The sequence below is a fragment of the Erythrolamprus reginae genome, unplaced genomic scaffold (genome assembly GCF_031021105.1).
Source record: "Erythrolamprus reginae isolate rEryReg1 unplaced genomic scaffold, rEryReg1.hap1 H_1, whole genome shotgun sequence".
In the NCBI taxonomy this organism is placed as follows: Eukaryota; Metazoa; Chordata; class Lepidosauria; order Squamata; family Dipsadidae; genus Erythrolamprus; species Erythrolamprus reginae.
The window spans coordinates 2,625,922-2,646,832 of NW_027248462.1; the positions used below are offsets into that span (position 1 = coordinate 2,625,922).

Consider the following 20,911-nt stretch of genomic DNA (forward strand, 5'->3'; position numbering starts at 1 on the left):
ATTATTTTTTCTAGACTGATACAAACAACATAAATGAAATAAAATCTTACAGGGATTCACCAACAACAGAATGATGGGGATCATCCTGAAAACTTCCTACATCTCCAGTTATGAAGACAAAAGAAGTAATTCCACCAATAATTAGGTCACCTGACTGACGGCAGAAAAAGACCTCATGATTTATCTAGTCTGCCATTATACTATTTTTTGTATTTTATCTTAGGATGGATCTATGTTTATCCCAGGCATGTTTAAATTCAGTTACTGTGGATTTATCAACCACGTCTGCTGGAAGTTTGTTCCAAGAGTAGTAGATCCTGTATGGCTGGGATAAACATAGATCCATCCTAAGATAAAATACAAAAAATAGTATAAGGGCAGACTAGATGAATCATGAAGTCTTTTTCTGCCATCAGTCTTCTATGTTTCTATGTTTCTATGATCAAATGAGATAGGATCTCGTAGTGTGCATTTTATTATCTCCGTTTTGCAATTGCTGCAGGAAAAGATGTGGCAATTGCTGCAGGAAAAGAATCATCATTGTCATAAAAAATAATAACCCCAGTTATTATTTTTCATTTAGTCTTTCATTTCTTTCATTTCCACGTAATGCTTAAGTATCTCTAAAATTTGAGTAGATTGAATTAAATCTCTCTCTGTTCTTATAATGACTTCTGTTGTTCTAAATCTTAAAATACAAATGGATCTAAAATTTAATTATAATAATTATCTTAGCTGTCCTAAACTCTGGACAAGTGATGGCGAACCTATGGCATAAGTGCCACAGATGACACACAGAGTCATATCTGCTGGCACACAAGCCATTGCCCTAGCTCAGCTCCAACGTGCATGTGTGTGCCAGCCAGCTAATTTTTGGCTTGTACAGAGGCTCTGGGAGTGTGCTTTTGGCTCCCAGAGAGCCTTCGAGGGTGGGTGGGAGAGGGCTTTTTCACCCTCCCCTGGCTCCAAGGAAATCTTTGGAGCCTGGGGAGGGCGAAACACAAGCCCACTGGACTCACCAGAAGTTGGGACATTTCTGGCCTCCAGAAGGAGTCCAGGGGGTAGGGGAATCTGTTTTCATCCTACCCACACATTGAATTATGAGTGTGGGCACTCGCGCATGTGCAATAACACATGCCCACACTCTTTTGGCACCCAAGGAAAAAAAGGTTTGCCATCACTTCTCTAAAATATTGTCACCACTTTTTTTCATTCTTTCAGGAATAAAAATTTGTCAATCAGAAATTTGCTTAGTAGCAAATTTAATAACAGTATTTTATATATAATTATAAAGGAAAGAATAAATTTCAACCTTTAAATTATTACTGAAGTAGTAAGGTAGAATGGGTCAATAAGTTATCATATAATGAAATAAATGGTTTGGAGATAAGCAGATGTTAAATGGGGTCAAGATAGAGAAATTAGCATTTTACATTTTAAAGTTTTAGCAAAAAACTCCTGCTCATCGGGAACATGATCTTCTGATTTCTGGCACATGTATTATCACTGGCAAGCTGATTTTCTGATTTCTGGTGTGCATCCATGTGCAAAAACTAGAGGGATGATGAATATGCACAAGTTGCAAACCAGAAGGTAATCTTCTGGATGCATGCATACTCACCAGGCGGCTGCTCTTCCTGCACTCCTATATATGTGAAGACCAGGTGGGCCAAAAGCTGGAAGAGCAAGCAGAACATCCTGGCTTCCCTCCCTCCCTGCTTGAGCAGGCTTCTTGCACATCTCCAGGCCTCCATCCCACAGCACCAATACATGTCCATATTCCAGAGTACCTGGCCAGCTCAGGAGCACAGGGTAGTATTTGCTGGCTGGGCAGCCAGCTGTTTCATCCACTGCTCCTATCACTGCAAAGGGGTATCAGCCAGGAGAAGCTGCCATCAGGGAGACGAGCTGCCCCAGGAGGGCTGGAGGAGAGCATAGTTCCTTACACATGGAAACACCACTGAGCAAGAGCCGCGCTGGCTGAGAAGGGGAGGCTGCACTGACTTGTCCTCAGTGGCAGGCTGGGGTGGGTTCATCCTGGCCAGAGTTGGGGCAAAGCTATCTTGCCTGCTGGCCTCCCATCCCGAGCCCCAAGCAATTCCAATGCTCTTTCTTTCTTTCTTTCTTTCTTTCTTTCTTTCTTTCTTTCTTTCTTTCTTTCATTAATTAATTAATTAATTAATTAATTAGATTTGTATGCCTCCAAGGCTGGGAAGGGACTCCTGCTTTCCAGTGGAGGGAGGCACCATTCCCCAAATTTTTCTCTCTCTGAGGCTGTGGAACTGAATCATAGATGGGGATGGACTGCTATACTGACAGGGACCAGTGGGTGAGCAGGGAGAGAAGGAGACACAACCCTCCCTGCAAAGGCCAGATGGAGTCAGTGAAGGCACATTGGACAGCTGGTTTTCACCATCATATGCACACCAGAAACCGGAAGACCTGGTGGCCAGTGTACATGCATGTGACAGAAACCAGATCATCTGCTCTTCCAGTTTCTGATATGCATGCCTCCCTTTTCAGCACTTAGAGCCAAAAAAGTTCTCCAACACTGTCCTAGGAAATGCATTCTTTGGCTTGAGATGTTTGTCTATTACAGTGATGGCAAACCTTTTTTTCCTTGGGTGCCAAAAACATGCTAAAATGGGTTTTTTCTAGAATATTGATTGATTAATTCATTTTCATTCCTAGCGATCATATAGGTTTTCTCTATGTTGATCTATCCTAATCTGTTCCTTCAAGTCTCAAAATGGTACAATCATCACTGTTATAATTGAATGGTATACCATTCACCTTGTTGTTGGTTATTCTTTTTTTCCTTCCATCTTTCCCAGCATTAGAGCCTATTCCAACAAGTGGGGCTCAACATAATGTGTTTGAAGTAGGATAATTTGAACTTAGTTATTTGTGCCTCAAGTCAAACTTTTGGGTGGTTATCATTAAATGGACCATTAAAATCTATTTTTGGGTATCCATGATATTCTCAGGAATCTCCTCCAACATCAAAGTTTCAAGACATCAATATATTTCTATTCTGTTTCTTTAAATCCCAACTTCTACTTCCACATAATGTCAAGGTAATATCATAGCTTGCATAATTCTGATCTAACGTACTGATACATTACAGTACTTGAATATATTTTCCAAGTCTTTATGGCTGCTGTACCAAGTACCACGGAGAGGAACGGCATACAAATCCAATAAATAAATAAATACTAGTCTGTAGAATATTTCTTGATTATTTGCTTCTTCACTATTGAAAGCTGAAAGACAGAAGTTACCCAACTTTTTTCATATTTTCACTGTCAATTCTAAGACCAGTTGTTCTATTGTTGTCATTAATATTGTACTTAATTTTAGTCCCATCATTTTATTGTATCATTTGATTTTCAATACTTGCAGATCCTTTGCATTTTTTACTGCCAGATAGTGTCATCTGTGTAACATGCAATTAATAAGCTCAAACAGAAGTGCCAAGTCAATTTAATAAATAATTAAATAATTACCAAGTTTAAATTCATTTGGGCTGCTCTGTCATTTGTAGTCATTTGAATCTCACTCTTCATTCATAGATTTTTTTTCATCTGCCTTGTGGCCTCAGAAGCATATTCATTTTGAAAAACCAAATGGAAACTTTTAATTGACAAACTAGAAATTGGATTAGAATTAATCCATATATCCCTAATAAAAATCAAAATAGTAAAATATACAAATACCTACAAATTAGGTTATTCTTCTTATTAACTGATCTTTGTTATTTAATTGAGGTTTCAATAAAATTATGTAGCATTTGGGGAAAAAAATACAACCCAACAACCCAATGGTAGAGGCTAAGATTGAAAAGATCTCCACAGCTACTGTGTATTTCCCCTTGGAACTTAAATAAGCTGGAATAAAGGATAACCATACACTACAAAAGACCAACATGCTGAAAGTGATGAATTTGGCTTCATTGAAAGTATCTGGTAAGTTTCTGGCAAAGAAAGCTATAGTGAAACTTACAATAGCTAAGAAACCCATATAGCCTAGGACACAATAGAACATAATCAAAGAGCCTTCATTGCATTCCAGTACTATATATTCAACTTCTGAATGCATATCAACATCTGAGAAAGGAGGGGAGGTTGCAAGCCATATGGTACAAATACATGTTTGGATCAAGGAGCAGGAAAGTACAATGGAACTCCCCAGACTTTTCTTCATCCATTTTCTTATGCTGCTTCCTGGCTTGGTGGCCATGAAAGCCAGAACCACTATGATGGTTTTTGCTAACATGCAAGAAACAGCCACTGAGAAGATGATTCCAAAACTCATTTGTCTTAGGGGACATGTTACTTTTGTGGGTTGGCCAATAAACAACAAACAACAAAGGAAGCAAAGAAGGAGAGAGATGAGGAGAATATAAGTGAGATCTCGATTGTTGGCTTTGACAATAATAGTATTGTGATGCTTCATAAAAATTCCAAGCACCAGAGTTGTAATGACAGCAAAAGCAGTAATAGTCAAAGCTAGACTCATTCCCAAAGGGTCTCCATAAGATAGATAAGTACTGGTTTTAGGAAGACATAAATACTGATCTTTGTTTGCATATTGGTCTTCTTTGCATTTAAAGCAGTCGTCCATGTCTGAAAAAGACAGAATATGTTTGTTTGTTTGTGTGTGTGTGTGTTTGTGTCTAATTTCTATCACTGTACTGCCAGGGCAAATTACTCTAGGCAGTGTTCAATAACCCCCAAAAATTATCCATATTGTATAACATTTTCCAACTATTTAATAAAACATTAAAGCATTGTTTTCCCCTTTCTCCCTTCTGTTGGGTCTTTACCCAAGTAATATCCGCTGGGGTTTATTTCTTGCTTTAGAATGTTGATGTCCATTAAAAAAAAATTCTTTTTCGGTTTTGAAAAAGCTATGTAAAGCTCTGCTGTATGGATGGTGGAAGCAGATTTGCTTGACTTTACTTAATTTGCTACATAATTCAAGCATAGAATTCTTCCATTTTTTGTTTTTTGACATTTTAAATATATTATCAGACAAGACGGGCATTTTTCATGTTTTCCTATGAGGATAGTTTTTCAAAGAAATTCCTTCCTTCCTCCCTCCCTCCCTTCATTCCCTAAAGCATAAAATCTTTTATGTTTGTATGAGGATACCAGGCATGGACTGAAAAAATCTGAGTGATTATTAAATAGCAGCATCAAACTTTAGAGAACTCTCCTTCTAAATCAAATGCAAAAATTAGTTCTCTAAATCTTGATGATGCTATTTAATAAATATCCAGATTTTTTCACTCCATGACTGGTATCCTTATACAGTGGTACCTCTAAGAACGCCTCTATTTACGAACCTATATAGATAAGAACCAGGTGTTCAAGATTTTTTTGCCTCTTCTCAAGAACTATTTTCCATTTACAAATCAGAGCCTCTGAAACTGTAACCAGAAAAGGAAGGGAGAAGCCTCCATGGGGCCTCTCTAAGAATCTCCAGGGAGGAAACAGGGCTTCCACCTTCCCTGTGGTTTCCGTAGTCACATACATTATTTGCTTTCCTTAGGGAAAAATTGCTTCTTACAAACTCTTCTACTTAAGAACCTAGTCACGGAACAAATTAAGTTCATAAGTAGAGGTACACTGTATAAGCACAAAAGATTTTGCCTAGCTAATTTATTAAGAATAGCCCATTGTTGAAAGTACAGTAATGTTCATTTTGCATGAATCTAAGTGATGGGTTATTCTTGCATTTTAAAATTTGTTTGTCTGACTATAATTATTATTTCTTGACTGCATTTGGCTATTTTCTTTTTCTGAAGTTGGCCTGAAATAAATTTGGCATTTATTTCTGGAGGTACCAACTTACTGACAATGCCTTATGTGCTTTCTGACAGTAATTTTTGTGAAATAGTTATTTTGGTATATAACAATGTTCTTACTGTATTTAGAAGGATATTCAAAGTCATTCAAAAAAAAAATACGATTCATAATATTTTCTGGCATAGCAATAAAGGTTATAGGACATTATTATTGAATAAATTATGTATAGCAATTGTTACAGTAGAATAAAAAATACCTAAACTCACTCATTAAAAATTCTGTGAAGAAAGTAGGATTCTATAAACATTATTTTATCTGCATTCAGCATAATACTATGGGTCATACCTTTCCTGTTGGAAATTTTCCCTTCAGGACATCGATTGCAATGATAGCAGCAAAATGGCTTTCCTTCAAGACTTTTTCGTCTATAGCCCATTTGACAATTGTTATTGCAAACTGAGAGAGGCAATGTCTATAGAAATGAAATACCAGGATATTGACTATTTCCCAATGATAGAGGAGGGTAGAGGTGCTTTTGCAGTTCAGTTATTAATAATAATATAAAATAATTTATATAGAATAGTGAAATAAATCAGTAGATTTATGTTTGCATTTTCTTCCAGGATTTCAAGATGGTTATTATCTCAATTTTTCTTACAGCAAACATCTGGAGGTGCCAAATCCTGCTGAAAAATGTAAGTCACCCTCTCCATAAAGCTTGTATGCAGATGAAACTATAGACTGCTCCAAAATCTCCTGGTAGATGGCTGCATTGACCCTGGATCTAATGAAGCACAGTGGACCAATACCAGCAGATGATATGGCTCCCCAAATCAACACAGACTGTGGAAACTTTTGCATCTCATTTCGAAACCAAGGACCCAGAGTATTGAGGAAGAACAGAGAGGCACACACTGCAAAATACTAGAGGTCCAGTATAAAGTTTCCACAGTATGTATTGATTTTGTGGAGCCATGTCATCTGTTGGTGTTGGTACCAGTCCACACTGCCCAAAGCACCTAAACCTGCTTTAATAACTGTGTGATTTCAGTCCTTGATTGCCCAGCAAACTCACCTGACCTGAACGCCATAGAAAATCTATGAGGCATTGCCAAGAGACAGATGCGAGAAATAAGATCGAACAATGCAGAAGAGCTGAAGACTGCTATTGAAGCATCGTAGTCTGCCATAACACCTGAGCAGTGCCACAGACTGATAGCATCCATGCCACGCCGCATTGAGGCAGTAATTGCTGCAAAAGGAGCCCAAATGAAGCACTGCATGCTCCTTTTGCAGCAATTACTGCCTCTACTGACCCTGATATCTTGGACATAAACTGTTTCAACTCCTCTTGAGAAGAGCTATATGGGAACTGCATGTTAAAACAACTAGACATAAAGATGTCTAATTATCACAATACTATGTATGTACAATATATTTACCCATTTAATTGTAGTATTATTATCTTTCTTATTGCTTATTTGACCCCTATGACATTCATTAAGTGTTGTACCACATGATTCTTGACAAACGTATATTTCCGTTTATGTACACTGAGAGCATATACATCAAGACAAATTCCTTGTGTGTCACACTTGACCAATTAAAGAATTCTATTCTATTCTATTATTCGGGGGGGGGAAGCACAAGGATGATGCTTTGCATGTGCACTGAGAGCTCCTGTATCAGAGACAAATTTCTTGTCTATCTAATCACATTTGGCCAAATTAGCGCCAGCGGACTCACCCCGCTGGCAGCGTTTGTCAGAGGGTCGGGCAGGCACCGGACTCCTCATGGTGGCCGCCATCTTGGATCTCGGCCGAAATCTCGCGATGCGAGATTTCGGCCAAGAGTCAGGCCTGCAAGGCCTGATTGGCTGCTTGGTCCGGGCGGGGCTTGCTGGCCCTATAAAACGGCGTGCAGGCTCGGGTTCGGCCTGTTCGCCCGGACCACGTCAGAAGAGCAGACATTCGGATGTCTGCTCTTCGAGTCTTTTTCGGCGGCCGCGTGGTCGGCCGTCAATTTGAAGCCTCGTCGAAGGCTTGAAGAGGCTGCAGCTCGTCGCGAGCAGTTGGAGCAGCCCATCTGAGGCCTGTGGTCTGCCCCTCTTCTACTTGGCAGCATCCAGGCTCTGGACTGGAGTCCGGTGTGAGCCCCCCCCCGCTTAGTAAAAGGCGGCCGCGTGTTGAGGGCCTCATCGGAGGCTCGTGGAACGGTCCGGGGCTTCGGGTCCGGCGGGGAGGCTGGGCCTTGTGCCGTTTTTTCGGCTGTTGCCCCCTCTATTTCGTCGGGGGGGATCTTTCTGGTCGCCCCCTCGGGAACGTGGGGGATCGGGCGGAGGGCTCGCGTGTGCGGCCCCCCGGGTTTCGTGGCCCCTGTACGGAGGGCAGTTAGGCCCTTGGCGGCAGCTTCCTGCTGCTGCGCTGCCTGTTTGGGCAGAGGCCATTTGCTGCCCTCTTTTGGGGCCTGGGCGGCCCCGGTTGCCTTATTGTGTAAAAAATAGAAACAATGGTGTAAAACAAAACTAATACTAATAATAAGACTGTCAATACTGATAATATATTTATATATATATCTTATGGTCAACATTAATTATTTAAATATTTGGTAGCCCAGCAGGTAGCTGTGCCTGGGGGGTGATGAGGCCCTCGGCCAGGGCTAACCAGGAAGGGGCCCCCGGGGGGTCCTGCTGGAGGGAATGGGGTTGGTGTCACCCGGTCCCAGTTTTTTTGGGTTTTTTTCAGGGGGGCACCTGTAACCAGGTTTGCCCCCCCCCACCAACTCCTACTGCGGGTGCACAGGCCCCTGGGGCAGATTTTCTGCTAGGGCCTGGTGTGTCGGGGACGGGGGGTTGGACCCCGCCAACACAGGCCGTAGTGCTTCCGCCCCTTTTGATGGCTTACCCATCGGGGCCGGGGATATTAGGTATGGGGGCCACCACAGTGTGGGTCCCATTCGCCGCATGTCATGGGTTTGCTGCAAAGGGGCTTGTTTTTCGCCCCTTTTGTATGTACAGCCATGCGTGCGGGAAGGCGGGGTTCCCATGCCGCTTCGGTGTGCCCCTGCCCCTAAAAGGGGATGATTAAGAGCAATTGATTTAAAAACACTTGAGGGTTGGTTGAGGGACTATCACCCTCGCTCGAGAGCGGCTGCTCTCTTGCTAGGTTTCTCAAAGGGATTCATGATCCCTTACATGGGGGTTTGGGCAAGCCTTCTGGTCCGACAACCTCAGGTCGATTGTAGGACATGAAGGCATTGTTCGGTCCAGAATAGCGAAGGAGGTGGCCGAGGGGAGGGTCCTTGGGCCTTTCCCGGAGCCGCCCTTCCCGAATTTTGGGGTGTCCCCATTAGGGGTGGTCCCCTGGAAGGCGAGTGGTGAATTTAGGTTGATTCCCCACTTGTCTTTTCCAAAAAGGGAGTCAGTGAATGGTTTCGTTCCTGACGAACTTTGTTCAGTCCGGCACGCATCCTTTGATGCGACCGTGGCCATGGTAAGGGAGTGTGGGGTTGGAGCCCTTATGGATAAATGTGACATTAAGTCAGCATCCCGGCTCCTCCCCATACACCCAGACGACTTCGAGCGGTTGGTTTTATTTATTTATTTATTTATTCAATTTTTATGCCACCCTTCTCCTTAGACTCAGGGTGGCTTACAACATGTTAGCAATAGCACTTTTTAACAGTGTATTTCGAAGGTGGTTTTTATGTGGACAGGGCTTTACCCATGGGTTGCTCTGTCTCATGCTCTCTTGTGGAGAGCTTTAGCACCGTCTTGGTGTGGGCGCTCAGGAGGTGCAGTGGTCTGGGCTCGGTCGTTCACTACCTTGATGGATTCTTGATGGCGGGGCCTGCGCGTTCAGAGCAATGCTTTGCTCTAATGCGGGACTTTGAAGCCCTTTGCGCTCTGTTGGGGGTGCCTGTAGCCTCTGAGGGGACCGAGGGCCCCACCACCAAGATTACCTTCCTCGGTATTGAATTGGACTCAGAGGTGCAATCTTCTAGATTGCCCCTGGACAAGTTGACAAAAATCAGGGATAACCTTGGTACGGTTCTGGGCTGCAGGAAGGTCACTCTTCGGCAGCTCCAGGAACTAGCTGGGATACTTAATTTTGCCCGCCGGGTTGTGGTGCCGGGCAGGTTTTTTTCTAGGAGATTATATACTGTGATGTCAGGGCTCCGTTTGCCCCATCATCGTACCCGCTTATGTGCAGGGGTCAGGGCTGACCTCTACGTGTGGCGGGAGTTCTTAGAAAGTTTTAATGGGTTCGTCTTTTTGGAGGCAAGAGCTTCTTTTGGAAGCTGAATTGCAGTTGTGTTCTGATGCTGCAGAGACCTGTGGCTTTGGGGTTGTGTTAGGTGACCAGTGGTGCTGGTCTGCGTGGCCTCCAGAATGGAGGGCCTCTTCATTGGTTAAGGATTTGACCTTTTTGGGAGCTCTTCCCCTTGATAGTGGCCCTAGAGCTTTGGGGTGAGCAGTTTAGGGGCAAGACTGTGCATTTTGGTGTGACAGCCTAGTGGTTGTCCATGTTGTGAACGCCCTGTCCTCTAAGAGTGACAGGGTCATGCGGCTTGTCCGCCAATTTTGTGCACAGGTCCTTGTCCCTGAACACATGGTTTTTTGGCTAGGCATGTCCCTGGGTTAGATAACAGGGTTGCTGACGCCTTGTCCCGTGGTCAGTTGTCCCGGTTTCGGACCCTGGCCCCGTGGGCACGTGTGTCGCCAGAGACTTTTCCTGACCACCTTTGGAGCCTGGGTGGGCTCCTGGGCAGTGGAGAGTAGAGGCTTGCTGGGCTACGGCACTCTCGGGAGTGTCTGGCACTCTGGGGGGCTTAGCAGCAGGCAGGTGAAGAGTTTGGGGATTGCAGGCAGTATACGGGTTACCCCTATAACTGGCCTGCCCCAGTTGTGTACCTGGCCATATTTGTGTCCAGCTTAGGCAGCGTGGCCTTTCAGTTAGGACTATTAGGCCAGGTTGGCCGGCTTCGCCTTTTGGCTAAGGCGGGGGCGGGGTTATTGATTTATGGTGACTTCCGCATTGTGACGGTGCGGGAAAGTTGGGCCAGGGCCTTATCGCAGGCCGTCAGGTCATTTTGTGCCTTCCATCTCATTACCTCAGTTAGGTTGGTGCTAGTGTGTAGGGTTTGGCCAGGCCAAGTATGGATCCCGCCATTAGGGAACGCTCGTTCTCAAGAGGCGCTGCCACTAGTGCGGTAACGGCGTTCTCGATACGGAGGATTTGGGGAAGTCGACCGCTGGCAGTCAACGGACTGTTTTAGGGTACGAACGGCCTGTTGAGGGTCCGGGGTAAGATCTTAGGCCAGGTTCCCCTTTGGTCCCCTTCTATTCAACCCCTCCAGGACACGACCGACGGTGTTGCTTTGGGTCATGAGCGCTCCGAGGCCACTCAGCAACAAGGTACCGTCGGGGGTGGGGACCCTGCTGTCGTGGCGGCTGGGTCCTTGTTGTCTGGCGGGGGAGACGGGGTGTGCGGTGGGACGGGCGTTTCTACCGCTATTGCTGGGAGGGCGGCATCCCATTGCTGCGCCAAGTTGGTCCTGGGAGGGCGGCATCTCATTGCTGCGCCTGGATGTGTGCTGGGAGGGCAGCATCCCATTGCTGCGCCCAGTTGGTGCTGGGAGGGCGGCATCCCATTGCTGCACCCAGGTGGCGTTGGGAGGGCGGCATCCCATTGCTGCGCCCAGTTGGTGCTGGGAGGGCGGCATCCCATTGCTGTGCCCAGTCGGTGCCAGGGGCGGCATTTCGTTGGTGCGCTCAGAGGTGTGCTGGGAGGGCGGCATCCCATTGCTGCGCCCAGTTGGTGCTGGGAGGGCGGCATCCCATTGCTGTGCCCAGTCGGTGCCAGGGGTGGCATCCCATTGCTGCACCTGGATGTGTGCTGGGAGGGCGGCATCCCATTGCTGCGCCCAGTTGGTGCTGGGAAGGCGGCATCCCATTGCTGCGCCCAGTTGGTGCCGGGGGTGGCATCCCATTGCTGCGCCTGGATGTGTGCTGGGAGGGCGGCATCCCATGGCTGCGCCCAGTTGGTGCTGGGAGGGCGGCATTCCATTGCTGCGCCCAGTTGGTACTGGGAGGGCTGCATCCCATTGCGGCGCCCAGGTGGTGGGTCTTGCACCTCGGTGGCAAGGACCTGTGTGGGCCTGGGGGTCTACTTTAGATCTGCCAGGCTCGCGAAGCCTGCGGTGGCTTCGCACTGTGCGGCCCTCCACGCAAGTGGTGTGGTCGAGATCCTCCCGGGGATCGCTTGGTGGGACGCCATTTCCCTTAGGGCCCTTCACCGGGTTAGACGGGGAGTTATTAAGGCCCGGGGTACGGTAGTCAGAGAGTTAGGCGGGGTGGTAGTGGCCCATCCCCGCATCACCATAGATCAGCTGTGGCTTTACCTGGCTGCTGGTCTTCCTCTGTCAGAACAGAGGAACACCATTTTTCTTACAGGACCTGCAGTGGTCTCTGCGTGAGCTGGCGCAGTTAGAGGGGGGAGTCGGGGGGCCAAGATAGAGATCAGACCCCTGCTCCGTGGCAGGTTAGGGGCGGAAAACTGGGTGGTGGTTTAGCAACTGCGCGTTCTCCCTTGGGCATCTTTGGGGATGATTGACAGGTTCTTGCCAAGCTCGTGGTGGGGGCTACCTGAGCAGTTGGGGGGAACCTGTCTTTGGGTCCCGCACCTGGACTAGCATCGAGATACGCCCATATGTTGTCCAGGAATGTTTATTGCTACGTCATTTCCGCCCCGGAAGTATTTGTTTGACCCTGCAGGTCCATTGTTGGGTCATAGTTAGTTATGTGGTTATGCTAATTTATTAAAATTAAATTATGCTAATTTATGTTAATAAAAATGACCCAGTTTAAATCCAGCTCTTGTGTCCGTGTCGTTACTCCGTCTCTTCGACAAAAAGTGTTCTATTCTAATCTATAAAAAACAACTTTCAGATTTAATTTTTCCATGAGTAGATGGAACTCCTACTTTATCATTATTTATATATGGATTCTGGAAGAAGGAAAGATGTCTACCCCAAACTTCATACAAGTTACAAGAAATATTTAGACTAAGATTATAAAATATATTTAGTCATAAGTATGGTTGAGAAAACAAAAGTATGAGAGAGAAAAAAAATGAGGAAAAGTGATGTTATATAACTATTTCCTAATCATGATAATCCCAGATGGTACAGCAATTCTGTTTCTTCAGTTCATCCTAAATGCATAATATATGTTTTTCTTTGTTTGTTTTATTACAGAACTAACCCACTATATTCTGAGATGTCACATTACATCAACCCAAACAACAGTAGGGCTTAATCAGATCTAACCCAAGCCAAAGGCATAATATAGTAGAAAAGAAGGACAAATGCTTTAGGATATTAGGTAGAAAGAATGAAAAATATAATGGACTGTCCATGTCCTTGCATATGTTGCCAAATTACAATTTCATTACCATTCTCTTTAACTTAGGGTAGCTGTTTCTACCAGGTGGATATAGTTCTGCAATATCAGGAATGTTACAGGTTATTTGGTTTGGAGAAATATAAACTGAATTGTTGATGGCTTGAACAGGAGTCAATCCAATTTAGGGAAAATTATATAACTTATTTTGGAGTTAACCTACTGTTAGATTATTACCAGATCTGCTAGTAATCTTTTTGTCCTTGAGCTATTTTTTAAATGATTTTTTTATGATTTACTTTTTAAATTCAATGATTACCATGTAAACAAGGAAAAAGAGACTGCCCAAAGTTTAAATACTATTTTTCAAAAATGAGGTGATGGCATCCTTTTTAAAAGCATTTTAAAATTTGATAATTGTGAAATTTTAAATAGCCATATAATATTAGAATATTACTTTCAGATTATGTATTTTAAGTTTATATTCTATTATTATAGCTACTATAGTTACAGTATACAAAGCAGTAATTTCTGCAACTAATTTCAATGTTAAATTGGATATTATCCTTACTTACCTGGTTGAAAATATCATGCCAAATGATTGCATGGTTATTAATGCTGAACTCTTGTTCTGACATTGACCTAGGATTCATTACTCCAACCTTCACTTTAAGAAATGTTTGATTTGAAAATGTGACCCAATTCATAATGTCAAACCCAACTATTAATTCTCCATTGTGATCAAATGAATTTTTTTCCCCACAGCTGTTGTTGAATGAAAAGCCCCTGAGCAATCGATGAAACTTAAAGAAAAGGAAGATCAGCTGTGTTATTTATTGAATCATAGAATAAAATACCCTTTTTGATTATAACCTCAATCTCCATTATGTTGCATGCCTAGGCACACATAGTTAGATTACTCTGCTTAGGTCATTTAGATAAATGTCATATTGTCTGTGCCTCTAAAACTAAAATGTCCTTTTCAGAATCCTGACACATGGGAATGACATTATTTGAATATGCATGTATTTATATACACTTCTCAAAAAAATAAAGGGAACACTCAAGTAACATCCTAGATCCGAATCAATGAAATATTCTCATTGAATACTTTGTTCTGGACAAAGTTGAATATGCAAAACAGCATGTGAAATTGATTGTCAGTCAGTGTTGCTTCCTAAGTGGAGAGTTGGATTTCACAGAAATTTACTTGGAGTTATATTGTGTTGTTTAAGTGTTCCATTCATTCATTCATTCATTCATTCATTCATTCATTCATTCATTCATTTATTAGCAGTGTACATAAAAATAAAAGATGGCAATATTAAATGGTACATACTTCAGTAGAAAAATGAATGGCATTATTAATTATATATCCAGGGATGGGTCCCTCCTGGTTTGGTTTGGTTTGGTTTGGTCTGGTTTGTCTGGAGTGGGAATGACCCACTGATGACATCACAATGATCTCACTGAACTGATTTCATTAGTGCTGGTCCATAGGTGCCACCATCTTTTTTTAAAAAAAAAAAATTAAATAATTCTATGCACTGTGCATGCATCACTATGAGGCACACCCATGCAGTGCAGGAGGAAGTGAACCAGCAGCAAGTTAAGTTAGAATCAGGGACAGGCTACTAATTGGAATGGCAAGAACGCCATTCCATTGGTGGAAATGGAGCATGTAGCCTCGCTCCATTTCCAACATGTGTGCATGCACTGTGCATATGCAACCGGCATGATTCTGGTAAAAAGTACTAGGCTTTTTGCTTCCATGCATGAGCGGAAGCAAAGAAATTGGCAATTTTCCCCCAAATCTTGCTGCCGCAAGGATGTCCACACAAGATTTTGGCTGTTGCATATGTACATGGGACAGCACAGAGCAGGCCACATTGCTGGAGCTTGGGGCCACCCTGCATGCTCCCTGCACCATGGCTCATCTACCTGCAGGAGATCAAGAGCAAGGTAAGGGCTGTGGCACAGTGGAGGGGTGAATGGACAGAGTTGCTGCTCACAGTGGTGCCAGGGGGTGGTGCGGTGGGGACAGCATGGTGGGGGCTCACAGCATGGCAGAAGGTTGTGGCATGGTGGAGGAGTGAACTGATGGAACAGTTGCTCATGGCAGGGTTGGCAGGCTGCTTGTGGTGGCACCGGGGGGGTGTTAATTTATGGCATGGCAGGGCTCATGGCACAGTTGGGGAGCGAGCCGACAGATCTGCCGGTCACAGTGGCAAGCCTTTCGTGGCAGTGGTGCGGGCAAGCCTTTCGTGGCAGCATGGTGAAGGCTCATGATGTGTTGGAGGGGTGAGCCGCCAGAGCAGCTGCTCACCCCTCCAACATGCCATGAGCCTCCACTGTGCCATGAGCCACTGCTTCCCCCAGCACCACAAGCGGCCTGCCTGCTCTGCCACGAGTGGCTGCTCTGTTGGCTCGCCCCTCCACTGCACCATACAGGCGAGTGGATGGGAGCAGACCGGCAGTTCTTACCTTGTTTTACCGGTCACGTCAGAGTGACCGGCAGCTTTTCTGCCCATTTTTGGGGTCTTTTTGCTTCCGTGCATGTGCAGAAGCAAAACCCCCAGAAATTGTGTGCGCGTTTTTGTGCAACATTCGGCTTCTGCACATGCACAGAAGCCAAATCTTGCAGAGTGTATGTGCGCCCACTCCTCACCTTTTCTGGTAGGGCCGGGAATGGTAGCATGCCACTGGTTAGAACCCATCCCTATATATTCATGAACTATTTCTAATGGGTCTAAAAGTTTCAGGTGCAGATCTATAATCTAATATAGAGACCACATGTGGCTTCTGCATTGTTGAATTCTACTGTTGCATATAAAATTCAATTTCATTTATCAGCAGTCACCTGCCATGGCTGATTTTCAAGCTTACACTTTTGCCCAATTGCCATTAATCCATATCTGCATTTTGATTTCTGCAGCACATCGAGTGCATGAGCCATAGCATGAACAGCATTGTAGATGCTGTAACTAGGTCCCATGATGAACATTTCAGAAACTGTACCAGGAAGATCTTCAAGCTTCTCTTCTCCCATACAGATGCCCTCAGTTGCATGGGAATTGGAAAATTTACAGGAAAACGCTTCTTCCCAAAATGCTAGGAGAAAATTGTCTCCCTTTGAATTGAAAGGTTTTCTGTTTTGAAAAAAATGTTGGAAATCTATAAGGTTGCATGATTTAACAGTGAAAGATAGTGCTCCATTGATGATTCCAATGTCCCATTCTCTTTGATAAGATAAGGAGAAGAGATCGGTCTGGGCTGACATAATCCATACCTTGCCTTTTACCTCAAATAGTCGAAACATCCATCTCCAAAATATCATTGTTCGAGTTTCTCCATAGAGAACCAACACATTGGCTTCACTACTCTTAATTTTGTCAATAATTTCAACCATTTCACTAATTGAATTAATATAATCATCAAGGAAAGGAATATTGATTCTCTTTATGAAGGCAAAACAGATACCATGCATAGGAAATTCTGCAAGAATTCTCTGCAGAAACCTATCTCCATTGTCATCATTTATTGCCAAGATTCCAACCCATATCCATTTGAAATGCAGAAGTAACTGTAGAATTCCTTCATACTGCAAAATTTCATTTGGAATCATCCGAAAGAAAGGGAGTGCTTCTCTTAGATTATTCATCACTGAAGTAGACCCATATGTGAACTATACAACCATATATTAAGATGAGAAGAGGGAAGATAAAGAGAGAGAAGGAGAGATGGATTTAGAATACATATTTGCTAATTTTAGCAAATATATTTTGCTAAAATATAACCTTAAATTTTAAGGCTGTCCATTAACAGGAACAGATTTAATTTAAATCACATGCTAGTTCTCTTCTGCCAATCACCCAATGTGAGCTTTGTGTGTGTGTGTGTGTGTGTGTGTGCGTGCGTGCATGTATGTATGTATGTATGTATATACATATATAATGTATAATATATATAATATATAATATATATATTCATTATCAGCAAATATATATTATGTACACACTCATACACTTACATATATGAAACAAAAAGAAATTATAGAAGATATGTATCTAATATATTGATGTTTGTGTGTGTGTATATGTGTGTGTGTGTGTATGTGTAGATAGATAGATAGATAGATAGACAGACAGACAGACAGACAGACAGACAGACAGACAGACAGACAGATAGATAGATAGATGGTAGAGATAGAGATAGAGACAGAGATAGAGATAGATATTCAATAGGAATAAAATACAAAACAGAAATAAAAAATAGAAAAACACATACAGCCAACAATAACATCCAACAGTAAATTTGTATGCCGCTCCAAGTCTCCAGAGAAGGGCGGCATAAAAATCTAATAAATAAAATAAAATAAAATAAATAATTAATTGGTTTGAATTTGCATTCAGCCAGACAATCTGAAGAGAAGTAATGTTTGCACATTATGAATTCAATGGAAATAATAAATATTAGATAGGAAAAGGATGTTGGGGAATTCTAGGGACTGAAGTCTACACAAGGTTGTTAAAATTGAAAAAATATTGATATAATGTTTCTTCAAGTGAAAGTAATTAGTTGGGATGAGGAAACCTCTTGCTGGCTATATCTGGATTATGAAAAAAGTTTCCCTATTTTTTAAAAATAATTCAGTTGACCCTTTCTAGAACTTATATATTAATTGCTTATTATATGGCTGTGCTTATTATGGACTAGGATATTTAAATAATTTATTATTCATCATGAATAACATAAATACATTTGAAGAGTAAGGTATTTATTCACATAGTACTTTTGTTTGATTTTTGATTAACTGCTGAGACAATTTAATATTCTGATATCTGGGGAAATATATCCTGACAAGTATTTGGATTCAGCTTGTAGCCTATTTATTCATAATGTAGCTTTTATGATCATTATATTGCACAAGCTACATTTTACTAAAATGTTACAACAAATTCATAAATCTAAAGCAAACCTCTAATACCATATTGTATAGTTGTATAGTTTTATTCCCAAGGAGGTAGCTGAAAAATATGTATAGTCTTAATCAAAGAAATAAAATGAAGGAAAGAAAAAGGTAGTCAGAAGGACAATATTTACAATCAGTGTAAATATTACACCATTGTCACTGTCAGAGATGATACTTTAATATTTACACTGAAAATAAGATATATTGAACAGTATAGTTTTCTAAATAATGTTTATCCAGTTAAAAAAAAGCCTCACTACATTTTTAAAATAAAGTGGTTTTTAAAAAAATATATTTATATATTTGGCATATACATCTTAGACATTGAAAAACTGAAAAACTTATGGCAAGAAATCAATTTATCAGAACCTCATCTGACTCCTAGAAAGATATTCATACAGATAAGAATGTGTCTCCCCTAAGGTTCTGAACTGATTCAAGAAGATTCAAGAATGAACTGGTTCAATTATTTTTATATTATTTTAAAAAGTAATTAAATTCCCTCTTTATCTCACCCTTTTTTGGAATTCTAATGATACAACATAAAAAACTAAAAGAAATAATAACAAGCATTCAACCAACCTGTGGAACCTTGTAGATACTCAGAATATTTGCTATTGGAAGTGAAACATCAATATCAAGCCCCTCAATGATAACTATCAAATTATCCTGGATGCCACACCTGTAGTTGGGAATAAATCTTTTCTGTGTGGAGAGAAGTTCCATTGCACTGTGATAGGTCCATTTTGCTTCATAATAGCTATCATAAATGTTGAAACCTAATGTAAAATTAGGCAAGATCTGTGGGTGTTCATTGATCTCCTTTACAGCAAATATTAAGGCCAGCATATGCTGATAATTTTTAGTCAGTACACTGCAAATAACAGAGATATATCTTATCACATAGAAATTCTACACAGTGGGTTTGATTGGGTTGGGTTTGCTCTGGTCAGAAGTTACCTTTTCAGAGTGTAGCCTTCAATAAAATGCATATATAGAATACTGTAAGTGTTAAATCTGTGAATGGATGAATAAAAGATATAGAGAAAGGAGGGAGGCAAAAACTAGCAGACATTGCCAAGGTCACACAACAATAAGATGTTCTGAAAATACTAGAAAAAAGGCATATTATCAAAGAAGAGAATAAAAATTAGGAGTATTTAGAGTTATATACAACTTAGAAACAACTTATCTTTGTTCAAACTGCTGTCTTCTACAGCTCCCAGAAAACAAAGCAAGATAATAACTATTATGATCAAAGGTAAATCTTTTCTTACACTAAATCAACTATTGGTTTTTTCCCTAATAAGATATGCAGGCAAAGTGTGATATAGCAATGTTTATAACCAACATGATTCTTTCATAAATGTATATTTTGTTTTATGTACACTGAGAGCAATCCAATCACACTTGGACAATAAAGAATTCTATTCTATTCTATTCTATTCTATAAATTGCTTACTTACTTGGAAACTTATCTTCTCCTTCTGAGAATACCCTGAGGATGTTTGCTCTAAAAATATTTCAAAATATATTAATTTACAAATGGAAAATTGGAGGAGGGAGAAAGATGAACGCTGGTGTTCAACTGGAAGAGAAAACTATTTTAATATGAACAAATTTATCTCCCCCGTTTTTTATTAGAATGACAAAAAGACAGATAAAAAGAAAAAGAAAGAAACAGCAAATCGATGTTCAGAAATGCTAACATATCAAAAATAATAACATTTTTGTATTATATAGCTGAATCCTTAAAACGTAACTCTTTATACAGTTATAGTATGAATAGAAACCCCTTTCTCAAATAAATTAACATAGGTTTAATTAGGCAATTGGATTTTAATTAGGCAATTGCCAAACAATGATGGCAACCTCAAAAATATACTTATTCAGAATTTAGTGCTATACAAATATTAACAAAGCACAGAGTTTTTATTAACAATAATGTACCATTATATATATATATATATATATATATATATATATATATATATATATATATATATATATGTCACATGTTTAAGCTGAATTTGAAAATTAAGGGAGACTAGGATAGATATATATATATTATAGTCAAAACAATGCAAGAGAAATGTGAACACTTTTGACAGACAGGTAATAAAGAAAATGTTTGAGCAAGCAGCACAGAACAGTAAACCACTATTTTGAATTAAACATGAATTCATTGCATTGCATAAGAATGATTTTGGCTACCTGTCATGTGTGAAGTATGGACAAAAGTTCTTGATTAATTCTAAATATTCAAATATAACATATGCCTATATATATATATATTATGGAGGGGGGGATTACTTACATTAGCTCATCAATCATTGCATGATGGGGAGAGTCACTGAAGTTTATTGGATTATATGGCCTAAGGATTTGAGGAATAATGCCACCAATGATGAAATTACCTGACTGATAATATTTGTGTAGAATAGGAATTGGTTCAACTACAGTGCAGCTCTCTGCATTTGCTTTGCATACTGTATGAGGCAGAAGCACTAAAATCATCATCTTTTTTGCAAATATTCCAACATTTGCATGGATAGGCATTACTGATAATACCTGATTATAATTAATTGCCTGAAAGAACATATTACTTTTAAGAAAAAGATTTTTTTTTTAGGGTATAGATCTAGCTGGCAGGTATATAATAATATTTATAACTCAGAATAATACAAGGGCTAGAGTTAGAATTTCAGTAGTCTAAATGTTAGACAG

At 41.2% G+C, this 20,911-nt stretch overlaps 1 pseudogene; it reads right to left on the minus strand.

The window, feature by feature from the left end:
- Window positions 1–3,723: 3,723 nt before the first annotated feature.
- On the minus strand, window positions 3,724–20,743 carry LOC139155309 (vomeronasal type-2 receptor 26-like; annotated as a pseudogene).
- Between the last annotated feature and the right edge of the window lie 168 nt (window positions 20,744–20,911).